The sequence below is a fragment of the Ciconia boyciana genome, chromosome 5 (assembly GCF_034638445.1).
Source record: "Ciconia boyciana chromosome 5, ASM3463844v1, whole genome shotgun sequence".
In the NCBI taxonomy this organism is placed as follows: domain Eukaryota; kingdom Metazoa; phylum Chordata; class Aves; order Ciconiiformes; family Ciconiidae; genus Ciconia; species Ciconia boyciana.
Window position 1 is genome coordinate 61,320,552 of NC_132938.1, and position 12,499 is coordinate 61,333,050.

The following is a 12,499-nucleotide window of genomic DNA, read 5'->3' on the forward strand; positions in this document are numbered from 1 at the left end:
GAGAAGAGAGAAAAGGAAAAGAGAAGAGAGGAGGAAAGAGAAAGAAAAGGTATCACCACCCTTGGATCCCACGACGACGATGACAGACGTGTCAATCCTCCAGTGGTGGGTGCGCGCGCGCTTCCCTAGGGGGGGTGTGGGTATGTCTTTTATAAGCTAATCCCCGCCTGCAGGTACGCCCCTTCAGGACTTACATGGTTCTTGTTCTAGAAAGTTCTCAATCTTCTGCGCAGGTGCTGGGGAAGGGGGGTGGACGCAAGGGGTCTCTCGGGCAGTCGCAAGCCCCTTCCTCAGATAAACTCTGTGTGATCTCTGGCCATGCATGGTCAGGTCCGGCAGAACCCAGAACCGCATGTCCTCTGACGCGCTCTCCATGTCCTGCACGTCCTGCTCTCGCTCTACCCCACCCTGTGCTCTGCCAACCTGCCGTCGCCATGCAAATAGTGCCTCAAGTCGCCACAATGTTTGAGACATTAACTCTTTCAGTGTCTGACACTCTGGGATGCATCTCATCAGGTCCCATAGACTTATGTATGTTCAGGTTCCTCAGGTGGTCACAAACCTGATCTTCTCTTACAGTGGGAGGGACTTTGCTCCCCCAGTCCCAGTCTTGTAGTCCATCCAGTCGAGAGGTGTGGAAAGAGAGATTGCCAGTGAAGACTGAGGCAAAAAAGTTGTTGAGTACCTCTCAGCCTTCTCCTCATCCGTTGTTGCCAGTTTGCCAGTCTTGCTCATCGGGGGGGGTACACTTTCTTTGACCTTCCTTTTCTGGCTAACATAGCTGTTGAAGCCCTTCTTATTATTCTTTGCATCCCTTGCCAAGTTCAGCTCCAGCCGCGCCTTGGCCTTCCTGACCCCATCCCTACACAACTGGGCAAGGTCCCTATACTCTTCCCAGGATACCCGTCCCTGCTTCCACTGCCTGTGCATTTCCTTCTTGCCCTTAGTTTGACCAGCAGGTCTCAACTCATCCATGCCAGTCTCTTGCCTTCCTTTCCTGATTTCTTACACCTGGGGATTGAGAGCTCTTGTGCTCCATGGAAAGCATCCTAAAAGCTCTGTTCTGCTCCCTTGTCCCTGAGGCCAGGTTTCCCAGGGGGTCCTATTGACTAACTCCTTGAACAGATGGAATTTTGCTTTCCTAAAATTCAGGGTCCTGACTTTACTCTTCAACTGACCCATCTCCCTCAGGACTGCAAACTCTACCAGTGCATGATCACTGTAGCCCAGGCTGCCTTCAATCTTGACGTCTCTGATTGGCTCACTTGCGTTGGTGACCATCAGGTCCAGTATCGCATCCCCTCTGGTAGGGCTGTCTATTACCTGGCTTAAGAAGTTATCCTCGATGCACTCCAGGAGTCTCCTGGATTGCCTACAGCTTGCCGTGCTACTTTTCCAGCAGATGTCGGGGTGGTTGAAGTCCCCCAGCCGGATGAGTGCCAGCGAGCGCGATGCCTCCTGTAGCTGGAGTAAGAAGGCTTCATCAATAGGCTTCCCTTGATCGGGCAGCCTGTAGTAGACACCAACTGCAAGGTTCCCTTTGTTGCCTTGGTCTCTGATTCTTACCCATAAGCTTTCAACTTGCTTGTGGCTATTCTTCAGAGACAGCTCTTCATAATCTATCAATTTCTTGACGTAGAGGGCAAGCCATCTGCCCCTCCTTCCTCGCCTGTCCCTTCCGAACAGCTTGTAGGCATCGATGGCCACAGCCCAGCCATGGGATTCATCCCACCAAGTTTCAGTAATGGCAACTAGATCATAGCTTTCTAGCAGCACAGTGGCTTCCAGCTCCTTCTGTTTGTTGCCCATGCTGCGTGCATTGGTGTAGAGGCACTTCAGCTGGGCTGTTGGCCGTGTCACCTTCTTAGAGAAACACACCTTAATTCCTTTGAGGTATTTCCCCGGTGTTTCCCTGTTGGCTCCTATTACCTCAGGAGCCCCTGGCTCATCTCCGTAAGACTTCAAGTGTGCTGCAGTGTACCCAGCATGTCTTGGAGCAACAGGCTGAGGGCCCTCACTAGCACCCCATCCCTCTAACCTTGGTGTGTCATCCCACAGCTTGTCACAGGCGACCCTGATATTATCCCCCTCACACTTCAAGTCTAGTTTAAAGCTATGTCAATCAGCCCCGCTAGCTCATTAGCAAAGACCCTCTTCCCCTTTTAAGAAAGGTGAATCTCATTTGATGTCAGCAGGCCTGGTGCCATGTAGGCCACCCCCTTACTGAAAAACCCAAAATTGTGGCGGTTTTGGGAGCCACGGAGCCATGTATTAATAGACTGGGTCAGTCTGTTTCTTCCAGTGTCGCTGCCTGCAACTGGAAGGATAAAGGAAAAAATAACCCGTGCTCCAGATCCCCTTACCAACCGTCCCAAGGCTGTCATGATTGCCCTTGGACTACCTTTGCGGCTTCATCGCCACCGACATGGAAGAGCAGTAATGGGCAACAGTCGGGGGCTGTACCAGACTAGGAAGTTTCCTAGTGATGTCCTTAGCCCAGGCCCCAAGGAGGCAGCAGACTTCCCTAAGAGGAGGGTCTGTCCAGCATATTGGACCCTCTGTTCCCCGGCGGGCGCCGAGGAGCTGCGGGGCCCGGGCCCAGCGTCCTCCCGGGAGCCCCCGGGCCGGTGGGCCGTGCCCGGCCTGCGGCACCTTCGCCTGGCGGCGCTGCCGCTGAGGGGGCGGCCCCGGGCTGGGCCCAGCCGGCTCCAGCGGACGGGGCCGAGCCCCTCGGCCGCGCTGGAGGCGCCCCGGGAAAACGTGCTCGAGGAGGGGCAGGCAGCCTGGGTGAGAGCGTGTGAGGAGGAGGAGGGAGCAGCAGCGAGAGGGCCCTGCGTGCTGCCCGCGGGCTGGTGCCTGTGTGCGCACCCTGCGCTGCCCGAGGGGAGAGCCCGGGCTGGGGAGTGGAGCCGGGGGAAGGGGGGCGAGAGGCGTTGGTTTGATGTTTGTGTGTGCTTCGTGCTGTGTGAATTAGTAATTGCGTTTTCATTTTAATTGGGAATAAGTTAATCTTCCCCAGGTCGAAGCTGTTTTGCTCACGATGGAAACTGCCTGCAGGGACCCAGGCACCAGGCTGAGCTGGAGCAAGACCCGGACCCGCAGGTGCACCAGAGCAGCGCTTGGGGCCTGGCTCTCTGTCGGTGAAGCCCTCTTCACGCTTGCTGAAGGCCGCCTCGCTGCCTCCCATCCAGTGCTGAGCCCGGAGCATCTCTGAGGTAGGTCCTGACCACATGGGTGGCTTCATCCCGGCCCCATGGGCAGTGTCCCCATGGGACACTGCTGTCCCGCCAGGCTCTTCCCCATCGTGGGCTCCTCGTCGGGGAGGTGACTGCGGGCTGAGCCAAGGGGCTGGTGCTTGGCACTGGGCTGTGGCCGCTGGCAGGAGCGAGAGCCGGAGGGACCCGCAGCTGTGAGCTGTGCCAGAGCAGCGCCCGGGGCCTGACTCCGTGGGGATGAACCCCCAGCTGCTCCTGGCCCCCGAGGCCACCCCCTGCCCGATGCCGAGGGGAGAGGCCCGTGCTGGGCGACTGCTGGGGTGCTGCCTGATCCTGCCTGGCTTCTGCCACCTTCGTGGGGGTGGGAGTGCAGCCCCCGCTCGCTGCGGCGCCAGGGGGGCTCTTGACATGGTTGGAAATAAATCACTGCCACTGCTTGATTATAAGTATCGTAGTTTACTATTGAGTACGTGTTGAAGAATCAATTTACAAGTATTTAAATAATAATGAATTATTAGTTTACACATATTGTCTGGTCATTAAACACGTAAAAATTACTTCATAAATACAGAAAGTATTGTGTAAGTGTAACATGTGAAATCAAAGATGCTGTTTGGCTGTTTTCTCGCTGAACAGTGCCTTTCTCCCCAGGGATGTAGGAGCCGCTTCAGTCCTGGGTTCGTCTGTGGCGAGTGAGGGTGCCCGGGCCGGTGGCGCTGCCCCCACAAACTGCTGAGCAGGAACCATGCGTGTGCCGGGAGACATCATTTCTGCCCTCGAAAGGAGACGGGGAGAGACCTGCCCAGGGTTTACTGAATCCCTGAGGAAGAAGCCGGGCTGGCTGCGCCAAGGACGATGCTGCCGCCTGCCCTGCTCCTGGCTGGGGACAGCCCTGCCCATCCTTAAGCTAATTACTTCTGCTCATTATAGTAGTGTGGGCTTTGACAAGGTTGTAAATCAATCACTGTCATAGTTGTGCGTTGTCTAAGTATGGACTAATGAGTTAATGACTATTCCGGCTGTTGTACACACCTCAGATGGGGAGTTGGACACACGAAGATGGTGTGAAAAGTGCCTTTTCCCCCAGAGACTATCGCAGATGTTTGATTTGGCCTGGTGCATGCCGACCTCCCAAGTGTCGGGGACCAATGCGACTGGCCCCCCCACCTCTGGCGGGGGTCCACCCACCTCCCGCCTACAGAAACAGCCAACTCTGTCTCCACTTCTGAGCCCAAACACGCAGGACCTGGTCTCTGCTCCAAGCCCCCCGGCCCAGCCCCAAAACCACAGGACTTCGTCTCTGTTTACAAGCCCCCAAAATGGCCCCATGAGCCTGTTTTCAAGTCTGGAAAATGCAGGACTTCGTCTCCATTTTCAAGTACAGAAAACACAGGGCGTAGTCTCTGTTTCTGAGCCCCAAAACTTGCTGCATGGGCCAAGTCTTGACACCCAAGGACATGCGTCTCCCTTTGAGGCCCAAAGCCCAGGACTTGCCCTCCCTTCCTGAAGTCAAATGAGCTGGGGTTTTTCACCCCCAAACCAGCCCCGCAGAGCCCGTGTCCAAGTCTGGAAAACGCAGGGCTTGGTTTCTGCTTTCAAATACTTGAAAATGCTGAACTTAGGCCTGTGTTTCTGACCCTAAAACCAGCCCAATGAGCCTGGGTTTGAGCCCCCAGAACAGCCCCTGAGCCTCCTTTCACGGCCTGAAAAACACAGGGCTCTACCTCTGCTTCTGAGCCTCGAAACCAGCCCACTGAGCTTGTTTTTGAGTCCCAAAAACACAGACCCCAGCCCGTGTCTGAGACCCAAACCCACCAAATGACCCTGGTGTTGCACCCCAGAAACGTGACTCAGTCTCTGCTCCTGAGCCCCAAAACCGGCCGCACGTGCCTGGTCTTGAGCCCCAAACCCCCGCTGGTGCCGGCCCACGGCCGGTGTCGGGGACGGGCCCGGGAGCCCCGGGCGGCGCTTGGGGAGACCCGCGGGGCGGGGCCGGGGCGGGGCCTCGTTCCACCCGGGGCGGGGCGGCGGAGGCAGCCGCGACCCGCGGGCGTGGGGTTGCCAAGTGTGAGCACGGAGTCATTGTTTCACAGGTACTGACTAATTAGTTACTAAACACTGAACGTGTCATATAAATACTGGACAACGAGTTGGCCTCAAAGATGGCGTCTGAGCTCCGAAAATCCCCTTTCGCCCCAGGGGCGATCGTCTCCTGTGTTAGCCTGGCGCGGTCCGTGCCGTCCTCCCGCGTTTCGGGGGCCAGCGCGACAGCCCCGCTCCTGCACCCAAACCGACAGGATTTAGCCCCGTCTCTGCCCCATCCCAGCTCCCGTGCGCGATGTCCGAGGAGAGGGAGGGGGCCACCCGCACCCCCGTGTCCCCCCGCCCCATTCCAGAGCTGGGGCGGGGACACCCCCCTACAGAGAGGGCCCGGCTCCCCCCCCCCGCCGCTGACCACAAACCCTGCCAGGCTGCGGCCGGGGCGGCTCTGCCCCTTCCCCGGGGAGCCCCCGGCTCGGTCGGGCGGCAACTCCTCCCTGTGCCCCACGGCCTGGGAAGCAGCTGCCCCCAGAACTGTCCCTGCCCTGGGCTCCCCACGGCGGGGGGGTCTGACACGGGGTCTGGGTTTCCTCAGGAGGGGAAGGCACAGGCACACAGCAGCGCGGGGACCTGCTGGTTGACAGCAGGGTGCCATGGCACATATGCAACGCTCAACAGGGACAGGCTGCTGCAGGCTGCTGAGCGGGGCTTGAAGGAGCTTGCTTTCTTTTTCCCCACGTGCTGTTTGCACGGTCACACAAGCGACCTGGGCTGGGTGGTGTGCGCACATCACAAATGGGATGCTGGCAGCTTTTGTCTGCAACCCAGTCACAAACTGGGGTAAGCAGACTGCTGGTCTGCTTACAGACATGGCAGCAGAGAACAGTTTGCACCGGTGGGCAAATCCAATGGGCTTTTTATGGGGGCAGCGAAAAGATTACTAGAATCAACCACAGCACTGCACTTCATCAGAGCTCACTATCCATCTATCTGCCTCATTCTGCAGAGGCCCTTGAGCTCTTTCAATAAAAGGTCCCAGTCCCCTCACACTAATAGTAACAGAGTCCTCTCGGACTAAAACTCAGAAGAGAAAACTGGAAGGTCTTCTGGAGTTAGTCCCAACTTCCCCCCGCCATGAGTGCCTGGTTCAGTGGGGGCTGGATGAGCCAAATACCGCTGCTACTGCAGCCTCAAAGACATGCTGTATGTGACTTACTAAAGCTTTTAATCTACTGGTTGTTAGTGCGCAGCAGCTGAAGACTAGAAAAACCTCAGTAACTTGAAAGATAGTGAGTTGCAGATAGAGAAACTTTTTTCATTATTTCCAGCACTTTCTTTGTTTCCTGGGACTGCTACTTCTAGCCTGTGGCAATAAGGACTGCTTTGGGGTTTGATTTCTGGTGTTTTCATGTCAGGGACCATTAGCGTAGGACGCAGCGTGAGCCACCGTTTGCAATGAACGCACACAGACACACAGGCTCAGAAATTGCTTTCGGCTTCCACACCACCCATCAGGATGTTGTGCCATGTGGACATGGGGCTTTTCAGCCACACAACCCCACTCCTATGCAGCTGTTTGCACTTAGTGCAGCACTGTTCTTCTAACAACAGGCCCACTTTTCTTAGCCATTTTTCCTGAAATAATAAAGTTGGGGGGGTTTTTTTCATCTGCCTTTCTTTAGCACACACAGCTGCAGCATTTAGTATTTGCAAGGGCTATGTAGGCTGCAGTCACGCCATGAAGTCCCACCCTAGACCCAGACCCTGAGCATCCACTAATCCTCTTACCAAAGTTAATATTCCCTGTGCTTCCATGATAAGCAAGAGCGAATAGAAATTCTCAGTCTGCTCTATGTTCTAAAGTTCAGGAGAGAAATTAACATACATGTATAATGAGCTACATTTAAATAATAACAACATTGTTTTTAACTAGAAAAATGTTCATGCTATTTTTCCTTCTATAATGGTATCTCCATTTACCTCTGCTTTTCAAACTTGCCATGGAGTCAGACATCCTTTGATGCTAATTCACAAACACTCAGTGAATTCCCATCGCTCCTAATCCCTCAGCCTCTCATTCTTTATAAAATGTCTTAATGCCTTCAACTAGGCCCATTAGCACTGGAAACATGGGGCTCCTTGGCCCCTGGCTGTATTAAAAGGAAGCAAAAGTGAGGGCCTATTTACAGGATAACCTTGCCTGCCATCTAATCCTTTTTCATTTGGGTTTATTTCCTGTTGGTTTTGGTTTACCTCTTAAATCAGCGCATTCGGGCACCAGCCAGCTCTGAATGAGCACATTTCTCTGACTTGGCCCCACACCTGCAATGCCTCCCCCCTCCCACAGCTCAGGCTTTCTTATCCAGTGCCCATCACCACTGCTGTCCCTAGCACGGGTAGGTAGGACCAGCGCCTTGCCGTGACGGGAGGGAAAGCTGCTCATCTGCCGAGCTGAGTTTACCTCCGACACAAAGGCAGCCTTTCTTTCTTTCTTCCTGTACTCCCTGATTGGTTTAGACTTGTACAAGGGATTTTTAATTGTTAAGGGTTCACGTTATGTGCAGCTTACAAACAGCTCTTGCATTACAAGTGGAAATAAAATTATGCAGTGTGAACGTTTTTCATTTGACCAAATGAAAAATCAGCTCTGATGCCAATTTAGATGCTACCGGTTGAAAACGAGTGGTTTCAAATGAAGTTTAAAAGTCAGAGCTGGTGTGTAAAAATCAGCCTTCTCTTCCACATGTAAAGCAAACAAAACCCAGCCAGACTACCACACTATATACTAAGTACATAGTTTTTATTTTGTAAAACATCGCTATGCTCAGCCAAGACAGCAATTTGTAAGTGCTTACAGGTTGCAGTTGTCTAGTCTGGTGCTGATTAGTCAACACTGACTGCTTTTACTTTTAAGGAAAAAAACCTCTCTCTCCTACCTGCTGAGAGTTTGGATAACTCATTGATTTCAGGGTCAGACGGGACAACTGACTTGCTTTTCCTATCCCATTAATCATGGACCATTGTATTTTTCTGATTTGCTACTTCTCTTCATGGTTTTACCAAGTGGTTAATTATCCTTAGTTAAAAAAAATCCCTGTTTTCTGAATAGATATTCTCTGGCTTTGGCATCCAGATGTTGTTTCATATTACATCTTTCTTTACTGGTACCCAGTCCTCTTGGTGGAGATTCTTATGAAAGAAAGACATGAGCCCATTCCTATTCTATGTCAGAAGACTTCCAGTGTACTGTGGCCATTATACCATAACATGACAGTCATTATACAGTTGGGATAATGTCATTTTGATTGGGTTTCTTCTTTGTTAGAAAACCTTTGCTTTAGCACAAGATGGTCAGATATAGATTCTCCGTGCTGAAAGACAGAATTAGGTGCCTCCGAAGTGGATTATTGCTCACCAGGAGTCACCCTGCTGAGGTAGCGCTCTCCCTCCACGCCCTTCGTCAAAAACCTTGGCCTCTAAAACTAGTGGAAGAAATCCTGGTCCTGAGGCTGTGTCTTTTGGCAGAGGGATCCAACTGGATCTTTAATCCATGTATCAAATTATGGGGTTTTTAGTTGATCACATAGTCTGAAGGTTGCCAGGCTTGCTGAAGCAGCAGTAATGCTTGGTTTTGATGTGTTCAGATGGAATGCAGAGAGGTTTGGGCTTGAAATTCTTCCTAAATTTCAATGGGTTTGCATACTGAATTCTCTGTGGGTCATTTGGAACGTAACAGCTTTTTGCAAATGAATATACGAGCATCATATACGTATTTCAGTTAAAGAATTAGCAATGCTGTGATGGGAGTGTTTAAACATCTGATAAATCAGGCGAGTTTCAAACTTCAAAACAGCACTTTTCTAGATTGGCGTATATTAGCAAATGCACATTGCCGATGGTTAGCTCTTAATCACTATCAATCATTAACACTACTTATTCAAACAATTAGTCTTGAACAATCTTATTCTAAATTAGCCACGAGTATGAACGAGGCTGATGCCGTGTAGCTAAGCTAAAGCTAAGCTACACGGCATCAGCCTCAGATGGCCACAGCATCAGATGGCTACAGCTCTTGATGGTTCCAGTGGCTGAGGATGTCATGATCAGGCTCAAGAGCTCTTCCAGGAGGGAAGCTGGAACAGAAGTCCATGACATTTTTCTTCCCTGTTTTACTTCATTCCCGCTTCATGTTTTTTTATGCTCCTCAGCTCTCCCCAAAAAGAGAAGGGATGGGAATCTCATCTCCCAGCATTTTTCATCTTATTTTTAGGATCCAAGTCTCCCTTTTCTCCCTTTGCAGTTCCATGCAATTTACACACATCTGCTCAGCTGGGTTACAAAGTCTTACCATGTTGTTGGTTGTTTTTGACAATGGTGATCATTGTCGTAAGAAATGCTTGTACACTGCACAAGGTCAGACTGGTTTAGTGTGTTTATGTTTGGGTTGAAGGCAAACAAATATTGATTACGCTTTGCTTTGTGTCCTTGTACATGTCAAACAGGCCCTGTCTTTGCTACAAGCTCTTTTGGTGGAATTTGGATGACCAAGTTGTAGTTATTGAAAATGTCAGAGTGCATGGTGGAATAGATGTCTCTCCTCCCTCAATAACCAAGGTGGGGGAGGTTGACACCTCCAGAAGGGCAATTTAGCCCATTCATGTAAGATAGATGGATTAGGGCGACATGTGTCTTGCACTGATTTCCTTTGAAAATCTAGAAATCCTGTTGATTGTGGCAGGTTTCATACATTAATATGGCTCAGCAAGATTGGGATTCTGTACCGTTTCCAGAGCTCATGCTGCCTGAAGGCTGAAATGAAGTTGTCACTGAAGGAGCCCACTGGGTTAGGTGACTACATATCCTCTCTCCTGAAGTATGACACAATTTAAAATCAAAGCTGATACTTTTGAAGGGCCCAGGATTTTGCCAACTCTGTGTCAGACTGCAAACAGCTAACATTTTCACCTTTGTCAAACTAGATTTAATGTATCTGGGAAAATAGGCAATCTGATAATGTATTGCTACTATTGACTTAAAGGAAGGAGCAGGAGGCGTGCTCTCCTCACATAGATCTCCTGGGGAACTCAATATTTGACTACAAAAGCTGTGAGTTCTTTTATCCAGGCACACTTGATTTCAGAGGTGATATGCAGAGCACCAGCCTTGCTGTACAGCTCGACTTCAGTGAGTTTTACGTGGCTGCTGTTCCATGCTTCGCTTGGCCAAGTGAGACTGGTCGCTGCCTGAAGTAAGGCATCAGCAGCTGTGGACTAAATCACCCAAACACCAAATTTCTGTCCCCTCCACAGAAGGGTCCCCTCTGCAGCATCACAAAGGTGCATGTGCTCCTGCTAGGGCCTTGGACAGCAGCTCTTGGACTCCTGGGGCTTCCTTGGTGTTACAGCCACTTAGATACCAAATGGGTGGCAACATCTCATGCCTCCTCTGTAGCTCAGATTTTACCCAAAAGATTCAGAAAATAAATAGTGGCCTGACATGAAATTTAATGACAAAAAGTATTAGTGTAGAACTGAAGTGATCTGAGCCTGCAAGCATTCTCTGGGTATTATTTTTTTTAACGATGTTGCTCCCAGTCATGAATCAGTAACATGCAGCAAGGGCTCTGTCAGTATGGAAGGCCTTTGCAAGTGTTTCCCTGAGAGCTGTTATCTGAGGAAAAACTCTGAGCCAGCATGAATAAATAATGTGCTGATAAGTTTGTCCAGCACCACCTACTCTGCAGTAAAGCAACTTTAGGTGATCAGCTGGAAACCAGTGGCCCCTCGAGAGTGTGTTGGTGCCCAGAGCAGTCGTAATTGTTTCTTCCGCTCTGCTACTGTAAGTACACAACCCTAAAAGCAACAATAATAAATGAGAATGAAACACGCAACTGACAGCACAAAAATGTCAGATAGGTGTGCACGTCCCTCTCTCTGATGCTAAAACCATCTGTATCGTGGTGCTGCTCCAGTGAAAAGCAATAGTGGAGAGATGAGGCCAAGCTATAAGGGAGAGAGCCATACTGGCGCTAATGGCAGCCACTGCAGAGCTGTGAACTGTAACATATCCTCTGGGTACCAAAGCTGAATTTCTTTCCTAAAAACTGCTAGTGAGTTTTTCAAACAGCCTTCTGCCTTTTGTGGCAGCTGGGCATTTTTAGGCAAAGTTCTGACAAGTCTTGTGCTAGGATCTCCGCCAGCTAAGGGGAAATACAGGGAGAAAAAGGTGTTGTGGAGTTTTTAGGAATTTTTATCAGCACGTGCATTAGCTAGTGGCAGCCTGGTTCTCTGGATGGGGGCACTCTGGCAGCCGAGGGCTATTGCTAGCTTTGCCACTGACTGAGCTGGTGATGGTGGGTCAGCAAGTTGGATCCCCTCTCTGTGTTCTTCTTGCTTCTTGAGCTTTGTATCCATCACGTCATTTCAGAACTATTCAGCGTTGACTCCTGGGAGCCAGCAGTCACTTGCTGCGTGTTTGTGTCTAGCATAATGAGAGGCAGTAGTTGCCTGGACCTTAAGGCTCATAGCAAAGCTATTAATAAAATCCAGGTTCATCAGACTGCTTTGGACATCAGCTTTGTCACTATCATTTCTGAACTAGCAGTCAGGGGATCCCATTGGCTGATTCTTCCAAATTACTTGCTAATGCACTGTAGTTGAGCACATTTCCAATTAAATGCAGCTACTTTCTAAAACAATGTTTAAGTTGCTGGCCTAAATTAGTCCTTAATTAGGTCATTTTTCCTAATTGATTAAAAATAGGATTTCAAATTAAAACAGAGAGATTGAGTAACATCACACAAATGATGTTATTCAAATCTGAAAGGAAAAAAATCATCAAAAAGGAAAGAACCATTATACTGAATTGCAGATCAGCTGTAGATATCACATTTGGGATTGTTCTCTAGAAAATCTCTTCTTTTCCATCTTTGAAATTAGGGCAAGGATGCAATCAAAGAAAAAAGTTTAAAGCCCAGAAGAAAAAAAGCCATTACAAGGCAGCTGATCAAATACGAAATTATTATTACATATCGTTTGCAGTATGATAGTACCTAGAGACCCAGACTAAGATGGCAGGCACTGCACAGAGACAAATGAGCCCTGCCCTGCAGAACTTGCAATTGAAGTCAACAAGCCAGATGATGGGACAAAAATTAGAGAGCAAGAGTTTAGCTTCCAAAACCTGCAAGAAAAGTTGAAGGCAGCTCAAGAAATAGGGCCAAGAGATCCATTGGCCTCTTCTGT

The 12,499-nt window shown here is 50.3% G+C and overlaps 1 long non-coding RNA gene across 1 annotated transcript; it reads left to right on the forward strand.

The window, feature by feature from the left end:
- Window positions 1-2,636: 2,636 nt before the first annotated feature.
- Window positions 2,637-4,495, forward strand: LOC140652395 (uncharacterized). Its single transcript, XR_012042764.1, has 3 exons — window positions 2,637-2,787; window positions 3,020-3,215; window positions 3,867-4,495. It is a non-coding gene; the product is annotated as an uncharacterized lncRNA (long non-coding RNA).
- Window positions 4,496-12,499: the final 8,004 nt, after the last annotated feature.